Source organism: Scyliorhinus torazame, chromosome 7, assembly GCF_047496885.1.
Source record: "Scyliorhinus torazame isolate Kashiwa2021f chromosome 7, sScyTor2.1, whole genome shotgun sequence".
Lineage (NCBI taxonomy): Eukaryota > Metazoa > Chordata > Chondrichthyes > Carcharhiniformes > Scyliorhinidae > Scyliorhinus > Scyliorhinus torazame.
In genome coordinates this window covers 114,128,818-114,154,163 of record NC_092713.1, presented here as the reverse complement: position 1 = coordinate 114,154,163, position 25,346 = coordinate 114,128,818, and the positions used below count along the sequence as shown (strand labels likewise).

Sequence of the window (25,346 nt, the reverse complement as noted above, 5' to 3'; positions counted from 1 at the left end):
AATACCGCTGAGAGGACCCCTGGAGAATCCCTTGCCGATTTTCTATCCAGGCTACGCAGGATTGCGTAGTACTGTGACTATGGTGAGACCTTGTCAGAAATGTTACGCGACCGTTTGGTTTGCGGTATTAACAATGCGGCCACCCAGAGAAGGTTGTTAGCGGAGCCAACATTGACTTTTCAACAGGCCATTCAAATAGTATTGTCCCGAGAGAGCGCAGAACGAGGAGTACAGGAGCTACAGGGAATGGAAGTGCATGCCTTGGGGCGCAACCCCTTCCGTCCGAAAATGTCCCCCCGCACTCCTGCGGTACCTTGGGCGAGGCAACGTCCGGACCGACGCCAGTAGCCGTCGGACATTCCTCCCCGAAGGAAGCCTTCTCCAGAGCCAATGGATGAGGAGCCATGTCCGTGTCAGACTTGTAGGCGCCGACCCCGTCGCGGACGGCGGTCCTGGGGGCGCCGTCGTTCCGACCGAAACTGGGACCAGCCCAGGGGCCGTAACTGGGACCAGCCCAGGGGCCGTACCTTGCATGTGGATGAACCTGCGGCGACTACTCCTGAGGACGTGGAGACGGAGGATGACTGCCTGCAGCTGCATTGTGTGGCAGCTCCCCGCGTGGCCCCCATTAAGGTGACAGTACGGGTCAATGGCCACCCGCTTGAGATGGAGCTGGATACTGGCGCAGCGGTTTCCGTGATCGCCCAGAGGACATTCGACCGCATCAAGCAGGGTATACAGACCCTTACATTAACCGACTCACAGGCCAGGTTGGCCACCTACACGGGGGAACCACTGGACATTGCAGGAACTACAATGACCCCTGTTGTTTATGGACACCAGGAGGGGCGTTTCCCACTTATCGTGGTGCGCGGCCATGGGCCCAGCCTGTTGGGTCGGGACTGGTTGCGCCATTTGCGGTTGCAATGGCAGCACATCCTCCAAACAGTTTCTGAAGGGTTGACTGAGGTGCTAGGACGATACCCAGATGTATTCCAGCCTGGTTTGGGGAAAATAAAAGGGGCCGTAGCCCGTATCCAAATCGAACCAGGAGCCACGCCGCGCTATTTCCGGGCGCGCCCAGTGCCTTACGCCTTGCTCGAGAAGGTAGAAGGGGAGCTCACTCGTTTGGAGAGTTTGGGTATTATCAAGCCCGTCCATTTTTCTGACTGGGCAGCACCAATTGTACCTGTAATGAAGCCAGATGCCACAGTTCGCTTGTGTGGCGACTATAAACTTACAGTGAATACGGTTTCCCGACTCGACCGATATCCAATGCCTCGCATAGAGGACCTCTACGCGAAACTTGCAGGTGGACTCTCGTTCACAAAATTAGATATGAGTCACGCCTACCTGCAGTTGGAGCTAGACCATGCCTCCCGACCATATGTAATGATTAATACACACCGGGGCCTATATGAATATACACGGTTGCCCTTTGGAGTATCCTCTGCCTGCGCAATTTTTCAACGTGTTATGGAGGGCATTTTGAGAGGTTTACCACGTGTGGCTGTCTACCTAGATTACGTTTTGATTACAGGGACGTCGGAGCAGGAACATTTGGAAAATCTGGAAGCTGTCCTTAGACGCCTTTCGGAGGCTGGAGTCCGTTTATGTCGCACAAAGTGCGTATTTCAGGCAAAGGAAGTAGTCTACCTAGATTATCGGGTGGACCGCGAAGGTCTGCACCCCGTCGCAGAGAAGGTGCGTGCAATTCAACATGCCCCCTCCCCGGCTGACACTTCGCATCTTCATTCTTTTCTCGGTCTCGTAAACTATTACGGGAAGTTCCTCCCCAATCTGGCAACTACGCTGGCCCCTTTGCACCTTCTGCTAAAGAAAAATCACACCTGGGTTTGGGGTCAGCCGCAAGAAACCACTTTCCGGCGGGTAAAGCAACAATTGTCATCGTCTGGGTTACTAACCCACTATGATCCTGGAAAGCGTTTGCTCGTCACATGTGATGCATCCCCGTATGGTATTGGGGCTGTCCTGTCCCACAAGATGGAGAACGTTGCCGAGCGACCGGTAACTTTTGCCTCCCGCACATTGACTGCAGCGGAGAAAAAGTACGCGCAGATCGAGAAGGAGGGCCTGGCAGTGGTTTTTGCGGTGAAACGCTTCCACCAGTACGTGTATGGCCGCCATTTCACTATCGTGACTGATCATAAGCCTCTGCTGGGACTTTTCAGAGAGGATAAGCCAATGCCGCCCATTGCTTCTGCACGGATCCAGCGCTGGGCTTTGTTGCTTGCTGCATAACGAGTATTCTCTGGAGCACAAACCAGGTACGCAGATAGCAAATGCCGACGCACTGAGCCGATTGCCTTTATCAACCGGCCCCATGTCGACCCCCACGACCGGTGAGGTGGTTGCAACCCTAAATTTTATGGACACCTTGCCTGTCACAGCATCACAGATCCGTGAGTGGACCCAGCCGGAGCCAGTCCTGTAAAAAGTTCGGCACATAGTCCTATATGGCGGGCAGCATAGACAGCTCCCAGGCGAGTTGCGGGCATTTTCCTCCAAGCTGTCAGAATTCAGCGTGGAAGACGGCATCCTCTTGTGGGGGACGCGTGTGATTGTCCCGGAAAAAGGCCAGGAGCTGATACTAACAGACTTGCACAATGGGCATCCAGGCGTGACCAAAATGAAAATGTTGGCCCGGAGTTATGTCTGGTGGCCAGGCCTCGACACCGACATTGAGAAGGTGGCCCAAAACTGCTCCATTTGCCAGGAGCATCAGAAGCTTCCGCCGGCCGCGACCCGACATCACTGGGAATGGCCAGGGCGGCCTTGGGCACGCTTGCATGGAGATTTTGCAGGCCCTTTTCAAGGATCCATGTTCCTTCTACTAATTGACGCCCAGTCTAAATGGCTAGAGGTGCATAAGATGCAGGGGACAACGTCCTGCGCAACAATTGAAAAGATGCGTTTATCGTTTAGTACGCATGGCCTCCCCGAGGTGCTGATCACGGATAACGGCACTCCATTCACGAGTGAGGAGTTTGCGAGGTTCACGAAGATGAACGGCATCCGCCATATCCGCACTGCCCCTTACCACCCGGCTTCAAATGGGTTGGCAGAGCGCGCAGTGCAGACATTCAAAAGAGGCCTAAAGAAGCAGTCTTCCGGATCAATGGACACGAGACTGGATCGCTTTTTGTTTATGTACAGGACCACCCCCCATGCAGTGACTGGGGTAGCTCCCGCAGAACTCCTAATGGGCCGGAGTTTTCGCACCCGCCTTAGTATGGTTTTCCCGGACATTGGCGCAAAAGTGCGCCGCACACAAGAACGGCAGGGACAGGGATTTTCTCGGCATCGGCCGATTCGGCAGTTTGCGCCCGGTGACCAAGTGTTCATTCGGAATTTTGCTGGTGGTGCCCAATGGGTTCCTGGTGTAATCTTTCGCCAAATGGGCCCTATATCTTACCAAGTGCAAGCCCAGGGTCGTCTCCAGCGAAAACATGTAGACCACGTTCGGTCCAGAAGACTATCCCCTCAAAAGATTCCCCGCCCCCGGAACTCATTTCTACAGCCGCAGAGACCAGAGACAAGGGAAGGTAGTCCTCACAATCTTCCACTGGTGCCTCACTCGAAGCCTGCGCAGGTCGTTACGGAACCGAATGGAGATAGATACACTGACATGACGGAGGCAGCAGACTCTGACTCCGAGATGGAGACACAGGATGCATCAGAGGGGGAATCCTCGGGTCCACGGGCCGTGGATGTACAACCGTTGCGCCGTTCATCACGGAAGCGCCGGTCTCCGTCTCGTTACACGCCGCCTGATCCAGCGCCGTGTGCAAATGGTGTCCGGCCTGCGGCCAAACGAGTCCGACGCCCTCCTTCGCCAGGGTCTTCGGTGGATTCCTTGGACTTTGGGGGGGAGGGATGTTATAACCTGCCTACTTACCATTGGCTGGGGACTAATGACTATCCCACAATCCTGTGGGAGTATGAGATTCCCCAATGAGGGGGGCGGAGAAACCACTAGTAAACTCCATGTATAAATAAAGCTGGCCAGTTCAGGAACCAGCAGGAAGGAGTATGTAGCAAGGGAAGTTGCTGCTACTGTTATGTATATATGTCATTGTAAATAAGTGTTATTACTTTGTATCCTTAAAATTCGTGCTGGATTCTTCGTGGCCCTTACAAAAGAAGGACAGGAAAGAATGGGGTGCATAAAGCGGGGCCTGAAGGGGTGAAGGAAGGACAGGGGAGTATGAAGGAGGTATGAAAGGTGGGGGTGCGTGAAACAGGAGGTGGGGGACTGAACTGAAAGGAGGGTGACCTTAAATGTGGAGGAATCCCATAGCGGGGTATGCTCACTTGTGGGGGTAGGGGTGCGATGCCCTGATGCAGATGAGGATGGGTGGGGCTGGGTCACCCTCATATCTGGATGGTGTTGCGCAGGGGTCACATGGACCTTTAGTGATTGAGGGGAGGTGAGGGGGGAAGTTGTCCCTCCCGGGTTGAGGGTTGTGGGTGTTACCATGTCTGTGGGGAGTCAAGATGTCTGTGGGTGGGGTGTAGAAGACCTTCAACTTAACTTTTAAAATGGTGCCCCGATCTCGGAGGAGCTGGTCTTGCCAGCGTCTTTCGTTTCCCACTCCAAAAAAATTCTAAGCGTGAGATTTTCCAGTCAGAATCTCTCTAAGCTCCCTAGATCATACACGTCTTACCTCCCAATTCCCACCCAAAATGACACAGGGCTGAATTCTCCACCCCGCACCGTGGGTAGCAGAGTTACCGATGAAGCAGAGAATCAAGCATCAAGAAGAAAGCGGGATCGATGTTGGGCACGGATTCGATTCTACTGCTCCGGCCCCCCCCCGCTGACATTAGGATCGAGGTTTGTGCCTTACGCTACTGGGAGAACTCAAATGAGTCATTAAGACCCATGATTCTCTGGTCCTCTGGGCCAGGAATCATGTGGGTGAGAATTACCTTTGGTCCGAACAAACATGGCCCTGATGCGATGGACCTTGCGGTGGGCCAAGGGGTATCTCTTTCGGGGAGTTGCCCCAAAGCCCATCGGAGGGCCACCCTCCCCTTACAATGCAAGGCCTGACCACCTGACTCCCACCAGAACATCCCACCAAAGCTACTGTGAGCAGGAGTCATACGTTGTCAAACGATGTCAGGCACCAGAGCTCATCCCAGAGCGGGTTGTCATCATTCTCCATCCCATGGATCAGACCTTTCTGTGCCTACCTCAGCCCCATGTCCTGCCCATCCTCCCCCTCCCCATCAACCTCCTCATCAGACGAGGCCTGGTGTTCATTCTTCTCCTCCAGCACATTGCCCCTCTGCTGTGCGAAGTTGTGGAGCACACAGCAGGCCACCACGACGTGGGAGACCCTCCCAGCACCATACTGGAGGGCCCCTCCAGAGTGGTCCCGGCACCTGCACCACATTTTTAGGATGCTGAAGCACCACTCGATCGTGGTCCTGGTCATGGCATGGGCATTATTTTAGCTGTTCTCCCTGTCATTCCGTGGCCTCCAGATAGGCATCATCAGCCATGACTGCAGCAGATAACCCCTGTCGCCCAGGAGCCAACCCCTCACCTGGGGTTGTGCCTCTAAGGTGTCAGGAACTGTGGAGTGTGCCAGGATATCAGGTGCAGACGTGCGTGATGTGCATTTCATGGTCACACATCAGCTGCACATTCATTGAGTGGTCCCCTTTTGGTTTGTGAAGACCGCTCCGTCATGGGTCGGTGCTCGTAAGGGGACATGCGTCCCATCGATCACCCCTGAACCTGGGACATCCCGACGATGGCGGCGAACCCCGCTGCCCGGGTATCCTGGTCGGCTCGGTCCACATTGAAGCTGATTTATTGGGTGGGATTCTCCATCCCGCCGCACCACATTTCTGTTTCACCCCGCCGGCGGGATGCTCTGTTCCGCCGGGCAGTCAATTGGGTTTCCCATTGTGGGGCAGCCCCATGCCGTCAGGAAACCCCCAGGCTGCCGGCAAAATGGTGCATCCCACTTGCGGAGAATCCCGCCCGTTATGTTGACTGGGCATATAGGGCGTCCATTACGGTGTGGGTGCACCTGTGCACCGAGATCTGCGGGAACCCTGAGAGGTATCCATTCAGACCCTGGAAAGACCCCGTGACAAGAAAGTTCAGGGCAACCTGCACCTTGATGGTCACTGGGAGTGGGTATACCCCCATGGTTCCAGGTATGCAGTACGGTCCCCCTTGCTCAGTCGATGTCTTCAACGGCATGCCCAGTCCGGCGGGTCCTCAAATGACAGGTGCGGCCAGTACACACGAGGCCTGATGCGGCACCATCTTCCCACCTCCTCTAAGGCCTGTTGGGTGGCTGGCTCTCCATCCTCATTGACTGGCTCCTGTTCCTCTGCTACAGGAACCTTCTCAAGCAACTCCTGCTCATACAGCCTCCCAGGCCAGAGGCGGCTACGATGATGGCAACCATTCCTGGTTGGATTCCAAAATCCATTGTCTGCAGAGGGTGAAATTCAGACATGTTAACATGGTGCGTATCCCTGTGCTCAACCAATGGGCTACATGGTGGCTGTGGCCTGCACTGCTGCCCCTGCCCCCACTTGTCCCCCTCAGCGGGAGAGCCCGTATTCCACAGGGATTTCTCACAGGGAGATCAATTGTGACATCCCCATGGGTCTCCTGAGGGTTATTACATCCCTCCCCACCGAAGGTCCCTGTGATGTAGTTGGGGGCAGAGGAGGCCTCTTTTGCCGCCTTGTCTGTCGCTGCGCTTCCAACAGCTGTGGGGCTAGGCCGGTGGGGTGCACTGGTCCGTGCCAATTGTCGGCAGGGGGGGTCTGCAATACCGTTCGTGATCTCTCCCTGACCAAACTGTCATCCATGATTCCGTCTCCATGTCTGAACCAGAATCTTCCATCTCGTGTAGATATGTGTTCTGGAGTATTTCTCCCTGGCTCCTGAATGATGGACACAAGGGACGAGGGACTGAATCATTTGATGGAGCTGGCTCATGTGCAGGATCCCTGCCTTTGCGCTGGTTCACATGTTTACGTACTGTACGTCCCCTTGTTTTGACCATGTAAGAGACTGGTTCTGTCTTCTCCATTTTGGTGCCTCGATATCCACTGGGCGCCGTCCCCAAAATTCCAGACACATTTAGTGGCCCTGGTTTGAACCCTCTGCCCTGCTACCAGTAGTCACGTTACCTCTTTTGAAGATCATTTTTTTTCACCTTCCCACCAAGATTGGGAAACGTTAAGCTTAGATGGGTTCATAGTCTTCGGCTCATCCGTAATTCTGCTGATGCTACCCCGGTCATCATATGTGGTGTTATAATAGTTGAATAAAAAGACCGCCAGTTTTGTCTCAACTGACCCTGTGGCTTGTTTTGTGCCCCTCTTGCAAGTTTGTACCAACTGCTCAGCCAAGCTGTTTGAAGAGGGGTGGTATGGGGCGGTGTGAATGTGTTTAACTCCATTTGCCTGCATAAACTTCAAGAATTCCTCGTGAGTGAAGAGGGTGCCATTATTGATGAAGAGCACGTCTCGAATACCCTGGACGCTGAATAGCTTCTCTAAGGTAGCCTGCGAAGTGGTGGATGGCATCTGCTAGACATCCATCCATTTTGAATGGGCATCAATGATTAGTAGGAACATTGATCCTAAGAAGGGCCCGGTGAAGCCAGCGTGTATCCGCACCCAATGCTGCCCTGGCCATTCCCAATGTGGAGTGAGGCTGATGGGGGAAGTTTTTGATGCTCTTGGCATGCTGCACACTGCTACCAACCTCTCGATATAACCATCGAGCCCTGGCCACCACACGTAAATCTGGCGAGCATTTTCATTTTGGACACCCCCAGATACTTACCTTCCCTTGGAACTAATACACGGGTGCCCTAGAGGAGAATGCCATCTTCAACACTAGGGCAGCACGGTAGCACAGTGGTTAGCACTGTTGCTTCACAGCTCCAGGGTCCCAGTTTCGATTCCTGGCTTGGGTCACTGTGTGCGGAGTCTGTACATTCTCCCCGTGTCTGTGTGGGTTGCCTCCGCATGTTCCAGTTTCCTACCACAGTCCAAAGATGTGCAGGTTAGGTGCACTGGCCATACTAAATTGCCCTTAGTGTCCAAAAACAAGGTTAGGTCGGGTTACTGGGTTATGGGGATAGGGTGGAGGTGTGGGCTTAAGTAGGGTGCTCTTTCCATGGACCAGTGCAGACTCGATGGGCTGAATGGCTCCTTCTGCACTGTAAATTCTATGACTAAGCTCCTGTTGCTTGTTTATGAATGCCCGCAGTTCTTCAGGCAGTTTCCCCTGTAGTGCCCCATGTAGGACAACATGGTGCAACTTTGCCAACATTGGATCCTTTTGTGTCCACACATGAATTCACCATGAAGATCACGGCCAGTCCCTCCTTTTCAACCTGAGCGTACCTACAATCTGCTTTAGCTAAAGTTCTCAAAGCATAAGCTATCGGCCGCTCTGTCCCATCATCCCACCAATGGGACATCATTGCCTGATGCCATATGGGGAGGCATTGCACGTAATTATGAGCGATCTAGATGGGTCGCAAATGTGTTAATAGCTTAGAAGACAACAGTTGTTGTTTTGCTTTGGCAAATGCCTCCTCTTGTGGCAGCTTCCATGCCAATTTCTGGTGTTTCTTTAAGAGCTCATGTAATGGTGCCAGTATGATCACTTTCACAGTAACTTCATTGAAGCCTACTTGTGACAATTATTATTAGATATGGAATAAATTTTACAGAATAATTAACGAGCCCTAGGAATGATCTTAGCTCTGTCAAAATCTCTGGCGTTGAGGCCTGCTCTGCTCTTCCACCGGATGTAGGCCATCCTTGCCAACCCAGTACGTCAGATCTCGCTCAATTAGAAAACACACTTGCCCCTTTTCAGGTGGACACCTATCTCCGAAAAGGCAGAGGACTTCCTCTAAGTTATCTCGGTGTTCCCTCTTGTTGGCTCCTGTAATCAATACATCGTCCAGGTAGACTGCCACCCTTGGGAGCCCTTAAAGGATGCTCTCCATAACCCGCTGTAAGATCGCACAAGTGGATGATACTCTAAATGGGAGCCTGGTGTATTCATACAGTTCCCTGTGGGTATTGATGGTCACATACTACCTGGACACTGCATCCAACTCCAATTGGAGGTATGCGTGACTCATGTCCAACTTGGAGAAAGAATGACCCCTAACCAACTTTGCATAGAGGTCTTCCATGTGCACCATTGGGTACCCATCCAACTGGGATGCCTTGTTCACCATCATTGTATAATCGCCGCACGGTCTTGTCTGGCTTCAACACCGGGACCATTGATGCTGCCCACTCCGCGAACTGAACTGGGCAAATAATCCCCAAGTTTTCCAGCCAGCTGAACTCATTGTCCACTTTCAACAGTAGGAACTGGACAGGCGCTGAAAAACTTGGGTTGGCCTCTGGGTATACAACCTTCCTGTACCCATTTTAACAATCTGCTGCCAGTCTAGGCTGAATCTCTGTAACCAGTTGCAGCCCAAAAGACTGGGTCCGGGTCCCTGAACCACAATCAGAGGCAGGCAAACTGATTGTTGCCCATAGGTAACCGGAATCGGTGTTGTTCCATTGGTTAGTGGATCTTTGGTATATATTGCCAACCGTGCCTTAGTCTCCCTTAGGTCCAGGTGTCTGATCCCCATACAAACATTCCGGTACGTTTGCTGACCAATGACAGAGACAGCAGTCCCTGTATCTATTTCCATCCCAAATGGGTGGCCGTTTACTTGAATGGTGATCTTGATGGGGGCTACATTTGGTGCTGTAATGCAATTTAGTTGCATATAATCATCCTCATCGGGATATGCAGTGTAAAGCCCTGGCTTTGTGTCACCCGACCAGGGCGATGGGCTGTTTAGCTCAGGGCTAAATCGCTGGCTTTTAAAGCAGACCAAGGCAGGCCAGCAGCACGGTTTGATTCCCGTACCAGCCTCCCCGAACAGGCGCCGGAATGTGGCGACTAGGAGCTTTTCACAGTAACCTCACTTGAAGCCTACTTGTGACAATAAGCGATTTTCATTTAATTTCATTTCATATCTGCCGTTCCCGGCCCCCACGGTTCCTGTGAACATCCAAGTGCAGTCTTCCTCCTGGAGCTCAGGAGAGATGCCTCGTTGGTTGCAGTGGCTCATGGCCAATGGGTCTGACCACAGCATTGCTCGGGGGTGACTGGGCCCCATAGTCCCTGTCATGGGTGGCATTACTCACTGGAATGGGGAGGTGGCCAATGCTATGTACATCCATTACATGGAGCCCGGAGTTCCTGGACTCCCTTTTCCACATTTTCATGCAAGAGGGATAATTCTATGACCAAAGAAGGTTCTGACAACAAGTTACAATGAGTTGCTATGTTGTTGATGTAACACCATGAAGTGTCTCGCAACATCTCTGGAGGGATAGCCTATAGTCATAATGCTTGGCCAGCTTGCAAAGGCGCATCAGGAATTCCATGACCGACTCCCCCGGGGTTCGTCCAGCTGTGTTGAACCAGTACCTTTGCACGATCACTGATGGTTTGGGGTCATAATGGTCTGCAACAAGAGTCACAGCTCATCAAAGACCTTTGAATCTGGGTAAGGCTTTTAATCACACTGAAATTTTGGACTCCGCAGGCGGTCAGGTGTATTACTTTTTGTTGGTCGTCTCCTATAATAGCATTAGTCTGAAAGAAGTACCACATCTGTTCGGTATACTGGGCCCAATCTTGCACACCTGCATTGAAATCCTCAAGTATTCCCAAAGAAAGGCATCTTAAAATTCACTCTGACCTTGCTTTCATGCTGAGGAATTCAAGTGTGGTCTGGGCATCCAGAATCACAGCTATGGTTTTTCCTCGTCGCCAGTATAAAACCCAGCTTGGGTCACTGTCTCTGTGTAGGCTGAACATTCTCCCGTGTCTGCGTGGGTTTTCTCCGGGTGCTCCGGTTTCCTCCCACAAGTCCTGAAAGGCGTGCTTGTTAGATGAATTGGACATTCTGAATTCTCCCTCAGTGTCCCCGAACAGGTGCCTGAGTGTGGCGACTGGGGGATTTTCACAGTAACTTCAGTGTAGTGTTAATGTAAGCCTACTCGTGACAATAAAGATTATTATTATTATCTTCAGGAGTCCCGAGAAGGTGATATAAATGTAGGTTTAATTGGCCGCAACGCGACATACAGCACTTGGGTTCCAGCTGGGACTACTGATCATGCTGGTTCAATCCCAGTCAACATTTAAACACCAGATCCACGAGTCCCAGCTGCTAGGCCTCCGCCCTCAGCGGGGGAGCCCGCAGTTCACAAGCCCCATGGGGAGATCAATCAGGTCATCCCTGTGGGTCTCGTGAGGTTATTACAGTCATTGTTTGGGAGAATTTCGCTAACCTTATTGAGATAATGATCATTTGAAGGCAAACTCTCCAACTCCTGCTCGATGCTATGCTTTTTGCAGTGTTGTGCTGGAATTTAAGTTCATTGAATTCCCTCAAACCAGCAAAGTATGAGGATGAAATTTAAATCCTTTTATACCCTTTCCTCCACTGCAGAATGTCTCAATCCTGAACAGTTTTTGTCACTTTGCCAAAAAGGCACGGTGCGTCCACTTTGTTACCATACAACAGCATACTATCAAACTGTCACTGCAGCAGTCAGACAGAACAGAAGATAAAAGAAGGAGATGCAAACTGGAATGTTATAATTTGGATCCTGCTGATTTTTATTCCAGAAGGCAGTTTTTTTCCGCTACTCTGGGGCTCGCCTAACCAGCAGGGAATTCAAACCATCTGTCTCCAAAGACTTTACAGTTGAATTGCCAAAGCTTTAGTGCATTTACTGTAAACAGTAATGGATCCCTATTCAAGACTGCTTGTAATTCAAAACAAAGTTCTCATTAAATTGCTGCTCATAAAGTGGGCAATTTTTAAAAAATGCAAGTAGTAAGCAGTGTAAGTTAGATCTCGTGGTTTAATTATGGAATATTTTCCACAAAGCTCCCCGTTTTGAATAAGGGTCACGCCCAAAGCCCTAAAGGATTGTTCTCTTCCAGATGCTGACCAATATTTCCAGGAATATTTGCTTTTATAGATGAGTGAGATTGCGCTGGGATTGATTTTTTAAGCCTCAGTGTTCAGGATGAGTTCCCTTGCTCCGTCCCATCCTGCACCACCTTCACCGAGGCCGAATTGTGGTGGTAAGAGGGTCGCTGTCCACATCACAGCATCAGAGGCCATTCAGTCCATTATGTCTGCACCAGTGCTCTGAACATAGAACATAGAACATAGAACAATACAGCGCAGTACAGGCCCTTCGGCCCACGATGTTGCACCGAAACAAAAGCCATCTAACCTACACTATGCCATTATCATCCATATGTTTATCCAATAAACTTTTAAATGCCCTCAATGTTGGCGAGTTCACTACTGTAGCAGGTAGGGCATTCCACGGCCTCACTACTCTTTGCGTAAAGAACCTACCTCTGACCTCTGTCCTATATCTATTACCCCTCAGTTTAAAGTTATGTCCCCTCGTGCCAGCCATATCCATCCGCGGGAGAAGGCTCTCACTGTCCACCCTATCCAACCCCCTGATCATTTTGTATGCCTCTATTAAGTCTCCTCTTAACCTTCTTCTCTCCAACGAAAACAACCTCAAGTCCATCAGCCTTTCCTCATAAGATTTTCCCTCCATACCAGGCAACATCCTGGTAAATCTCCTCTGCACCCGCTCCAAAGCCTCCACGTCCTTCCTATAATGCGGTGACCAGAACTGTACGCAATACTCCAAATGCGGCCGTACCAGAGTTCTGTACAGCTGCAACATGACCTCCTGACGGAACTCAATCCCTCTACCAATAAAGGCCAACACTCCATAGGCCTTCTTCACAACCCTATCAACCTGGGTGGCAACTTTCAGGGATCTATGTACATGGACACCTAGATCCCTCTGCTCATCCACACTTTCAAGAACTTTACCATTAGCCAAATATTCCGCATTCCTGTTATTCCTTCCAAAGTGAATCACCTCACACTTCTCTACATTAAACTCCATTTGCCACCTCTCAGCCCAGCTCTGCAGCTTATCTATATCCCTCTGTAACCTGCTACATCCTTCCACACTATCGACAACACCACCGACTTTAGTATCGTCTGCAAATTTACTCACCCACCCTTCTGCGCCTTCCTCTAGGTCATTGATAAAAATGACAAACAGCAACGGCCCCAGAACAGATCCTTGTGGTACTCCACTTGTGACTGTACTCCATTCTGAACATTTCCCATCAACCACCACCCTCTGTCTTCTTTCAGCTAGCCAATTTCTGATCCACATCTCTAAATCACCCTCAATCCCCAACCTCCGTATTTTTTGCAATAGCCTACCGTGGGGAACCTTATCAAACGCTTTGCTGAAATCCATATACACCACATCAACTGCTCTACCCTCGTCTACCTGTTCAGTCACCTTCTCAAAGAACTCAATAAGGTTTGTGAGGCATGACCTACCCTTCACAAAGCCATGCTGACTATCCCTGATCATATTATTCCTATCTAGATGATTATAAATCTTGTCTCTTATAATCCCCTCCAAGACTTTACCCACTACAGACGTGAGGCTCACCGGTCTATAGTTGCCGGGGTTGTCTCTGCTCCCCTTTTTGAACAAAGGGACCACATTTGCTGTCCTCCAGTCCTCTGGCACTATTCCTGTAGCCAATGATGACATAAAAATCAAAGCCAAAGGTCCAGCAATCTCTTCCCTGGCCTCCCATAGAATCCTAGGATAAATCCCATCAGGTCCCGGGGACTTATCTATTTTCAGCCTGTCCAGAATTGCCAACACCTCTTCCCTACGTACCTCAATGCCATCTATTCTATTAGCCTGGGGCTCAGCATTCTCCTCCACAACATTATCTTTTTCCTGAGTGAATACTGACGAAAAATATTCATTTAGTATCTCGCCTATCTCTTCAGACTCCACACACAATTTCCCATCCCTGTCCTTGACTGGTCCTACTCTTTCCCTAGTCATTCGCTTATTCCTGACATACCTATAGAAAGCTTTTGGGTTTTCCTTGATCCTTCCTGCCAAATACTTCTCATGTCCCCTCCTTGCTCGTCTTAGCTCTCTCTTTAGATCCTTCCTCGCTACCTTGTAACTATCCATCGCCCCAACCGAAACTTCACACTTCATCTTCACATAGGCCTCCTTCTTCCTCTTAACAAGAGATTCCACTTCCTTGGTAAACCACGGTTCCCTCGCTCGACGCCTTCCTCCCTGTCTGACCGGTACATACTTATCAAGAACACACAGTAGCTGATCCTTGAACAAGCCCCACTTATCCAGTGTGCCCAACACTTGCAGCCTACTTCTCCACCTTATCACCCCCAAGTCACTTCTAATGGCATCATAATTGCCCTTCCCCCAGCTATAACTCTTGCCCTGCGGTGTATACTTATCCCTTTCCATCATTAACGTAAACGTCACCGAATTGTGGTCACTGTCCCCAAAGTGCTCTCCTACCTCCAAATCCAACATCTGGCCTGGTTCATTACCCAAAACCAAATCCAACGTGGCCTCGCCTCTTGTTGGCCTGTCAACATATTGTTTCAGGAAACCCTCCTGCACACACTGTACAAAAAACGACCCATCTATTGTACTCGAACTATATCTTTTCCAGTCAATATTTGGAAAGTTAAAGTCTCCCATAATAACTACCCTGTTACTTTCGCTCATATCCAGAATCATCTTCGCCATCCTTTCCTCTACATCCCTAGAACTATTAGGAGGCCTATAAAAAACTCCCAACAGGGTGACCTCTCCTTTCCTGTTTCTAACTTCAGCCCATACTACCTCGGAAGAAGAGTCCCCATCTAGCATCCTCTCCGCCACCGTAATACTGCTCTTGACTAGCAGCGCCACACCTCCCCCTCTTTTGCCTCCTTCTCTGAGCTTACTAAAACACCTAAACCCTGGAACCTGCAACATCCATTCCTGTCCCTGCTCTATCCATGTCTCCGAAATGGCCACAACATCGAAGTCCCAGGTACCAACCCACGCTGCCAGTTCCCCTACCTTGTTTTGTATACTCCTGGCATTGAAGTAGACACACTTCAAACCACCTACCTGAACACTGGCCCCCTCCTGCGACGTCAAATCTGTGCTCCTGACCTCTATACTCTCATTCTCCCTTACCCTAAAACTACAATCCAGGTTCCCATGCCCCTGCTGCATTAGTTTAAACCCCCCCAAAGAGCACTGACAAATCTCCCCCCCAGGATATTTGTGCCCCTCAGGTTCAGATGTAGACCATCCTGTCTGTAGAGGTCCCACCTTCCCCAGAAAGAGCCCCAGTTATCCAAAAATCTGAATCCCTCCCGCCTGCACCATCCCTGTAGCCACGTGTTTAAATGCTCTCTCTCCCTATTCCTCATCTCACTATCACGTGGCACGGGCAACAACCCAGAGATAACATGTGCAATTCCCTTATACCATTCTCCCGTCTCCTCCTCGTAGCCCTTCACATTCTTCCTTTTCAGATACCAGTCTAATTCCCTTTGAATAATATGATTGAAGCTGTCTCCACATTCTCCAGCAGTGCATCCGAGACCACAACCACTTGCAAGATCCTTTGGTCCCGCTGGCAGCGCACCCCCGCCCACAGGTTTCCCGGCGGCACGGGGTGGCTTCAATGGGAATTTCCATTGACAGCAGCGGGAGGAGAGAATCCCGCTGCCAGTGAATGACATGCTGCCTCCCGCTGCTGAGAAATACTTGTCTGGGAGGCCAGAGAATCCTATCCCCTGTATCAGGCCTCTCGTGGAATTCTCCTGACATTGCGGGATTTGTCTCGGACACAATGCGGCTGGAGAAACGGCCACATAGATTTTGAGCACAAGGAAATTTCCACTGCATCTTTCTGTCAAATATCTTCTCTGGTATCAGTGGCAATAAACAGCAGAAGTTGTAAAATGAACCATTATCCCTCTATTAGTGCATTATGGTACAGTATAATGGAAAATGACTATTGTCTATGTCTTATGCTTCTTATATTCAATTTCAGAAATAAATGCTGTAATTTTTAGCTTGTATAACATTGTTAGGATACTGGACCAAACCCCAACATTTGTTAGGAAACCAGAGCAGATCCCAACATTTGTGAGGAAACCGGAGTAGATCCCAACAATTGTTAGGAACCGGAGCAGATGCCAACATTTGTGAGGAAACCGGAGCAGATCCCAACATTTGTTAGGAACCGGAGCAGATGCCAACATTTGTTCGGAAACCGGAGCAGATCCCAACATTTGTTAGGAACTGGAGCAGATGCCAACATTTGTTCGGAAACCGGAGCAGATCCCAACATTTGTTCGGAAACCAGAGCAGATCCCAACATTTGTTAGGAACTTGAGCAGATGCCAACATTTGTTCGGAAACTGGAGCAGATCCCAACATTTGTTAGGAAACCGGAGCAGATCCCAACATTTGTTAGGAAACCGGAGCAGATCCCAACATTTGTTAGGAAACCGGAGCAGATCCCAACATTGGTTAGGAAACCGGAGCAGATCCCAACATTTGTTACGAAACTGGAGCAGATGTCAACATTTGTTAGGAAACCGGAGCAGATCCCAACATTTGTTAGGAAACCGGAGCAGATCCCAACATTGGTTAGGAAACCGGAGCAGATCCCAACATTTGTTACGAAACTGGAGCAGATGCAACTTTTGTTAGGAACCGGAGGCGATCCCAACATTTGTTAGGAAACCGGAGCAGATGCCAACATTTGTTAGGAACCGGAGCCGATGTCAACATTTGTTATGATGCCAGACGAGACCCCTAAACAATTTTTTCAATTTGTAAAACTGAGGAAAGGATACTTCATGACTCTGAGTAATAGCTATCTTTTACATTAAAACAAACTTCAATTTAAACACAGAATTAATATCAATATCAAAGAAATAGCTTTAAAATTTATCAGTTAAACAGCTCTTCAACAAAATAAAAATAACTTGAACATATTATATACCCCCTGCCACTTTTATAATTAAGCAACCCAAAACAGTTTCAAAATGCCACTTATAAATAAAGTTAACAACGCAGGTTACTTTCTTAGCTGTGTCGAGATTTTTGCAGAAAGTTCTCTTCAAGAGTAGATCCAGTACACTTCTGCTCAACCTAACGGTATTTGAAAAAACTGCTGTTCAGCTTAAAATCCTATAACAGACTGCCAAACTACAGACAGACCTGGCTCCTCCCATTAATTACATAATCTGTACCCCACTAAGTCCCCTGACCTACTAAAGTAGGAGTAAAGACCATTCCCTCATATTATCTACACTCCAGGGAACCTCCAACAATCAAAACACAATTCCATTAACCCTTTATCTGTTCCAATAAGTGATTGGAATCAATCATTACACTTCTTTTTACGCGTCTTTAATTATAGCTTTAGTAGACACACTGCCTGTATGTATTTTAAACCAGGGTTTTTAATAACATTACTGCCACAAGTATGAAATATAATATATGTAAATTACTACATTAATCACAACACCACTCTTGTGACTATATTTCTGCCATCACACAAAGGACTGTCGAAATCTGGAACTTTTTCCCTCAAAAAGCTCTTGAGGTTTGGTCAATTGAAAATCTCAAAATTGAGATTGTTGGATTAATGTTAGGTAAAGATATTAAGGGATTTGGATTAAAGGTGGGTAAATGGAGTTCAGCTGTGGTTCGGCGATTAACTAATTGTACTGCAAAACAGGCATGAGAGGCTGAATGGTCTACTCCTCTTCCTATATAGCTTTGCACCTATATCAGAAATCGAGTTAATGTTTCAGGTTAAGGATGTACTGACGAAAGGTCATTGACCTGAAACATCAACCCTTTCTCTCCACAGATGCGAAGTATTCCCAGCATTCTCTGTTTAAATTCCCTGCACTGTAATACTCTTTAAGAATGAAGGACACCCTTTCTTCATTCACAGAAGAATAACGCTACTTTTACGTTATTTTGCTATTAAAATACAACATCCAAGGCCTCCCCGTAAGTTGCTGTCAGTTTACGGAAAATAAATCTATCATAAACACAAGGAATCTGCTAACAGATGCTGGATTCCGAGAATTGGAACGAAAAGAACCTAACGTTTGTTGTAGTCTAGCTCCTAGCCCTCTCCCAGACAAACACACACAGGAACATTCAGCTTGTATTGATATTGATGCAAATACCATATGTGATGCAGTGTGGGTTTAGAAACTCCGGGATTTGTATTTAAGATTTAAATAGGATTTTTCAATCTAATTGTTGGAATTCATTTGCTTATAGCTCAACACCTCAAACAATTTCTTGTTTATACTCAGTGCAGATTGACTTTAATGGGCCTGTTTGCATTCAGTTCTTCCCTACTAAGTGGTGTACATTTGGAGTTGATCCAAAGTAGCCACGTTGTATACAGGGCTATAGTTCCCTGTTACACAAAGAGACCTTCTTCATAGAGGTTAGAGTTTTCTATACTCTCTAATACAATGAACTTTTCAAATATATCTTCTTGTAAAAGTATAGGAATTTGCCTTCAAGACAAATTAATTAGTAACGTATTCTCTGTTGGAGCCACTGGAGCTCTGCCTCGTCCAAACAAAGTTAAGAGTTTGTATAAACCATTGCAGATATATGTTTGAGAATTGTAGTAAAGGCTACATTTATCCCACATTGCTTCGTAAAATTTGCTAAATAATGGTTGAATGTAGTCACTACAACATTTTGTGCATGTACAAAATACATACAAAAATCACTTGTTTCTCAATTGCCTCAATTAAATGGTTCATTTATGCTACATAAATGGAGATTTTAACAATAACTGTAATCAAATGTATCACAAAATAAATAAGATTGATCATCCGAACACAAACAACATCCACAAACCATTCATTTGCCTTACCTTCAAAGTTGCATAAAATATTTTCTGCACTAGAGAAGTCAGTTCTGTGAAAGCTCCAGAAGTGAAATGTTCTTAATTCAAACAGTATAGTTTAAATTATTTTACTGATACCATCAGAATGTAGGCTATCACTCCATAAGGGGAGATAGTTCAATATATGCCAAAGTCAACAGAGTAAGTCTGGTTTAGTTTGCAAGTATTTGCTCTGTGAAAAATGGTCTTATGAACACACCCACAAAGAGCACTGACACTGCATGCCTGTTTTAATGTTCATCAGGGATCATTTGTTCCTTAACTATTGAAATGCCAGTCACTGTTTGTTCAACCACATTAACTATGCACTCTCCATTGCACTACTTTACTAAAATGCCATCTTATATCTAACTAAATGCAATGGACTGTCAACTTAATTTGCCAACTATAAAAACAAAAGACACTCCTTGTAGATTTGTCTACATGTTATGAAAACTGTGTGTGGTCTTGAACTTTAAAGTGGAGATGCCGGCATTGGACTGGGGTGAGCACAGTAAGAAGTCTTACAACACCAGGTTAAGGCCTTCAACACGTCATCGATGAAGATGAACATCTTGTCAAGGTCATCCCCACACCCCCACTACTTGCCTTCAAACAACTGCGCAACCTCAAACAAACCATTGTTTGCAGCAAACTACCCAGCCTTCAGAACAGCGACCACGACACCACACAACCCTGCCATAGCGATCTCTGCAAGACGTGCCAGATCATCGACATGGATACCACCATTACACATGAGAACACCACTCACCAGGTATGCAGTACATACTCTTCTGACTCGGCCAACATTGTCTACCTCATACGCTGCAGGAAAGGATGTCCCGAAGCGTGGTACATTGGCGAGACCATGCAGACGCTGCGACAACGAATGAACGGACATCGCGTGCAATCACCAGGCAGGAATGTTCCCTTCCAGTCGGGGAACACTTCAGCAGTCAAGGGCATTCAGCCTCTGATCTCCGGGTAAGCGTTCTCCAAGGCGGCCTTCAGGACGCGCGACAGCGCAGAATCGCCGAGCAGAAACTTATAGCCAAGTTCCGCACACATGAGTGCGGCCTCAACTGGTCCCTAGAATTCATGTCGCATTACATTCATCCCCTACCATCTGGCCTGGGCTTGCAAAATCCTATCAACTGTCCTGGCTTGAGACAATTCACATCTCTTTAACCTGAGGTTACCCCTATCTCTGGATCTGTAAAGACTTAATTACCTGCAAATGCTCGCATTCTAAGCATTGTCTGGCATCTTTGAATTTGTCTATATATATGTTTCTGGAATATACCTCTCCATTCACCTGAGGAAGGAGCAGTGCTCCGAAAGCTAGTGTTTGAAACAAACCTGTTGGACTTTAACCTGGTGTTGTGAGACTTCTTATTGAACTTTTAAGGAAGAGGTGCTGTTTCACTGGCAAATTCAAATATTCTTGAATATTACTCAAAAACTCCCCACCATAAAATAGCTGTATCTTTAGTCAAATTGCAAAATGTTTGACTCAGTTGATTATATTCTCTTTGACAGTATCCAATAGATAGGGGGCCAGATTCTCCGCCGGCGGGATGCTCCGTTTTGCCGGCAGCCCGGGGGTTTCCTGACGGTGTGGGGCAGACCCACAATGGGAAACCCCATTGACCAGCCGGCGAAACGGAGCATGTGAAACGGAAATGTTGTGCGGCTGGGCGGAGAATCCAGCCCAGGATATATATTTGATAAAATTGGATGTACCTGTTAACCTTTGATACTGAAGGTGAGTTGGCCAAAATTCATTATCAAAAGCACATTGTCAAATTACCTGATACTAAAGGAAAAGTGATTACCACAAAACGCCACATAAATATTGGCCTGGCCAGTGGTGTTCATGTCCTCTGAATGAATTTTTTAAAAAGTGACATCCGGAGACATACAAGTTCAAGCCCAATGAGTGACTGGTGTTCCAGCATTGATTCTGAACATTTATAGTTTTTTTATTTATTTTTTCATGGAATGGGGTTGTTGTTGGCCAGCATTTATTGCCCATCCCTAATTGCCTTTGAACTGTTGCAGTCCATGTGGTGTAGGTAAACCCACAGTGCTGTTAGGAAAGGAGTTCCAAGATTTTGACCAGCGATAGCGAAGGAATGGTGCTATGGTTCCAAGTCAGAATGGTAAGTGATGTGCAGGGGGACCTGAAGGTGACTGTGTTCCTATGCACTTGCTGCCCTTATCTGTCTAGGTAGTAGCTATTACAGGTTTGGACAGTACTGTCGAAGGAGCCTTGGTTAGTCACTGCAGTGACTCTTGTCAATGATACACACTACTGTCATTGGTGGAGGGTGTAACTTTTTAAGTGTTGATTTGTTTCCATTCTGCAGTTCTCTTGTTGCCCTCCTTCTGGGGTCTTTCTGTTGCCCTCCCCTTTGAGGTCTTCCATTGCCTATTCTTTTCCTTGAGATTTTCATTGCCTCCTCAGAGGTCTTCTGATGCTTATGGGCCTTTTTTGAGAGTTGCCTCCAATCTGGGGTCTTCTCTAATTTTCCTCTCCATAGCTGTTTGTTCATTCTTGTGGTTGCCCCTTTAAGTATATTACCTCTTTAAGAATATTACCGCTTTAGGACTGTCGTTTTTTTTCACTCGCTGACAGCTTTCTCTATGTGTTTTCCCCATGCTTTTGGAGTTTTGGCGCAAACCAGGCTGCTCCTTATTTTGAACTTTTAAAACTTCTCCTTTTACTATAGGAAAGCCCTTTCAGCGACCTCTGGAGTTTTCTTTTCTTCTGACTGTTCGGCGAATCTGTTTTTGTTTCTTTTTGTTTGATGTGCCGGTTTTTGTCTCTTTCACTCGGAGACCCAGTGCACTCTGGAGGTCTGATGGGGGCCATTGTTTTTAAATTGATTAACCTTTTTTAAAATTCAAGAACCTCTCTGCCCGATTGAAGGTCAACAGTGCAGTGATCGCTGCCACACAACCCCCGTAGGCTCTGCTCCGATCCTTCACATCGGGAACTTGTCAGGTTCAGCTCCTTGATTTCCTGTACTCCGGGACACCTCGCTGCAGTTCTTGGGGCATTTCCTTTATTTAAAGCACTGCTTTCTGTGTGATGTTTTTAAAATAAAACTTTGCAGCAACTCTGTTTTTTTTAAACTTGTGTTCTTTTTTTAAAACTTAAAGCCACAGCTCTTGCTTCCCGCTGTTATTTTCTCTTGTTTTTTTCTAGATGTTTCTTTCTAACATTTGACTCTGCCAGCCAATTCAGGTTTGTTATGCATCTGTCCCTCAGCCTCTCCAATGCGCTAGGCCTCCCACCCCACCTCCTGGTCTACAATGTAAGTGGAAGTATGTTTCTGTATTCGCTCACCCTTCTTGTGGATTCTGACCCAGGGATCTTGCCGTGTTCTCTCCATTGACCGTGAATCTTGTAGTTGGGGTCTATCTTTTCTGGTTCTACATTTGTCCAGGGTCTGGCAATATCTCAAATGGGTCTATTCACCCAAAAATAAGTTTTCAAATGTGTATTTCTTTTAGACTTCCATTAAAACAGGATACTCACAGGTGTCGGGCTAGAAGAAGTGTCAGGGGAGGAAAGGACACACACCCTTTTATGACAGTAGCTGCCTTATTCGTCTAAGTTTTTATAATTTTCAAGTGTTTTAACGAATCTGAGGATTAATGAATGAGTGAGTGAGTGATTGATTAAATGGTGATGTGAGTAGGCGGGTGAGTGGATGAAGTGGATAGTCAGGTCAGTGGGTTGTTGAGTGATCAAGGCTGTGACTGCAGAGAGGTTGTGGGGATTGGTTGCGATGCTCAGTTGAATTATGCAGGTCAATCTATGAGTTAGACTAGGTATTAAACGGTGTAACATTTCCAGTGTGCAGCTAAGTCCTGTGCATCTGGCCCAAGTTCCTGACCCGAGTTCAGGGTCAGAGACATCCGTGCAGTATCCTGGGTATCAGGGAATCAGCCCATCGGGAAGTTTAAACTTCCAGGGCAATTTCTGTGCATCAGGACTTCTGCAGGGTTCTAACGTGCATCTTCCAACTTACATCCCATCTCGGAAAATCCGGAGACTCAAAGATTTAGACCATGGTTTACATGATCCATTTGTGCCATGGCCGATGATGTGAGCTTACCCAGCACACAGCAGGAATCAGGCTGAGTACTGTCATTTTCGTTACTACGTATCTCAGATTTTCACTGAACAATGTCCCCAACAGGGTCTTTAAGGGAGCGCACAAATACTTTCAAATTAGTTCATAAGAACCAAGAAAGCTGGTTCAAAGAATGCACCGGTGTGTGCATACACCCCAGAATGATAGAAGCTTACAGTATAGTGTGGTCATTGGAGTGATACCTTGAAGGGGAATTAAACCAGTGACAGGAGAGAAAATAATTTGTGAACAATTCATTGACAGGCAGGATCCAGCTTTGAACCACTCTGATTTCTAGTTGCCTGCTGGAAACTCCATAACAATGACCTCTGTATTTAAAAAAAAAAAATTTTGAGTACCCAATTATACTTCCCCAATTAAGGGACAATTTAGCGTAGCCAATCAACCTAACCTGCACATCTTTGAGTTGTGGGGGTGAAACCCACGTAGACACGCGGAAAATGTGCAAACTCCACACGGACAGTGACCGGGGGCCAGGATCGACCCAGGTCCTCAGCGCCTTAGGCAGCAGTGCTAACCACTGTGCCATTGTGCCACTCTCAATGACCTCTATATTAACCACGCCCCACCACATAGGTGGGAGGAGAGGGTCAGGTAGGACTAAAAAGCGAAATACATGGAATGGAAACCATGAATTCTGCCATGTATGTGCCTGCTGCCATTTTTAGAGTGGATATTGCGGTGTCTGAGTGTCCTGATGTGGAGCGGTGGGATGCATATTTACGTATTTAAAATGGGCTCCCGCAGTTCAGTTGGGAATTTGATTTGACGTTTACTGCTCTGTGGAAGTTTCTCAGGATTTGGGAAACTTGGCAGTGAGCAGCCTGCAACCCCAGGCAGCTGCTTTCACACCCCACGTTAGCCAGAAGGAGGAGAAGTGCTTCCCTTCGACACTGAAGGAAGCTTTCGACCTCCACCCAATCCTTCCGATCGCAGACCTGCCCCACTTTCTGAGATGAGAGCACGGGGGTTGGGGGCGGGGGAAATTATGAGGGGAGAGTGCCAGGACAGAAATAGAAGGTGCCAATTTTGTAAGCTGGCAAGAGTAACTGGGAGTTTCCTGGACAACTGGATAATAGACAGCAGCTAAATCCTATAACAGGATGAACCATTTATGGTTCACGCAAAGCTTTGGATTGGTTATTAGAATGTATGAGCTATGCTGCAAGCTGTTAAATTGGCACAAAATGAGATAACATTTCGTTAGGCATGAGTATTGGCTAGAAGCCAACTCCACACAGATTGCAAAGCAGAAGAAACCCATAAGTATTGACAAATGCTAGAAGATGGTAAGAATGGTGTTACACTCATCTTTGTTGAAGCAGCATAATATGCCCTTTGGAATTAGGAACCATTCATGCAAACTGTTATGTGCAAGGTATCAGACTCATTATGTCAAAATGGCTTTCTTGCAGCTATGCATCAACAAATGAGAACAGTAATGAAATAAAAGATAGATTTTATAAAAGGAAAGGGCAGATTTGGTTAACCCTCTCTCAGATGTTCTCATTTGGGATACTGGGAATGCTCCTCTCTGATATGAACAAGAGGGTCAGGCAGCTCAGGCCCGCTTCTTGCACTAGGTCCTGCCAGATAGCAGTCCGGCATTAGGATTGTACCCAGGCCATGCAACAAAGGCAAGATCAGAAACTCGATGCAGCTGTCCTCATACAGGCAGAGCTCTCAAGCATCCAGGGGGAATCTAAATTGTAACAAAAAAACATGGGGAATGTGGAATGTGATAACCTACACTCTTTCATTCATATTTTCTGCATACTGTGACAGTCATCAGTTACCAAGATGGACCCTGCGCATTTCCGGTCGATTGTATGAATCACAGGCGTCCTATTTTCAAGCATAATGTGACCTTGCAGCAGCTAAAATGCTGGCACTAAACAGCCCAATTTTATCCTCCATGATCTTGTGAGCCATATTTAAAATGAAAGCCTGCTGCTAAGAAGAAGCTGTTGTGTGGGTTATTTATCTTGAGGCTTGTGAGGATTGCCTCTCCCCTGTTACAGAACAGGGAATAGTTTAATAGCTTGCTCGCTCTGTTGGAATTATCACTGAGACTTTATCAACACCTAACAGAGATTAGGAAATTCCACAAGCAACATGGCAATAATCACACCAACATCATACCCGAATAGAAGTTGCATTACATTACTCTGGTGTACACTCTCTGCTCCATTTGGCTTCAAAGTAACAGGGAATAAATGGGC

At 47.5% G+C, this 25,346-nt stretch overlaps 1 protein-coding gene across 2 annotated transcripts in view; it reads right to left on the bottom strand.

Moving 5' to 3' along the window:
* Window positions 1-19,138, bottom strand: part of LOC140426475 (KN motif and ankyrin repeat domain-containing protein 4-like) — a 156,891-nt gene extending 137,753 nt beyond the window's left edge. For both annotated transcript variants that reach the window (XM_072511289.1, XM_072511288.1), the window contains exon 1: window positions 18,947-19,138. The gene's annotated coding sequence lies outside the window, so the exon portion shown is untranslated. The remainder of the gene's footprint in view (window positions 1-18,946) is intronic.
* Window positions 19,139-25,346: the final 6,208 nt, after the last annotated feature.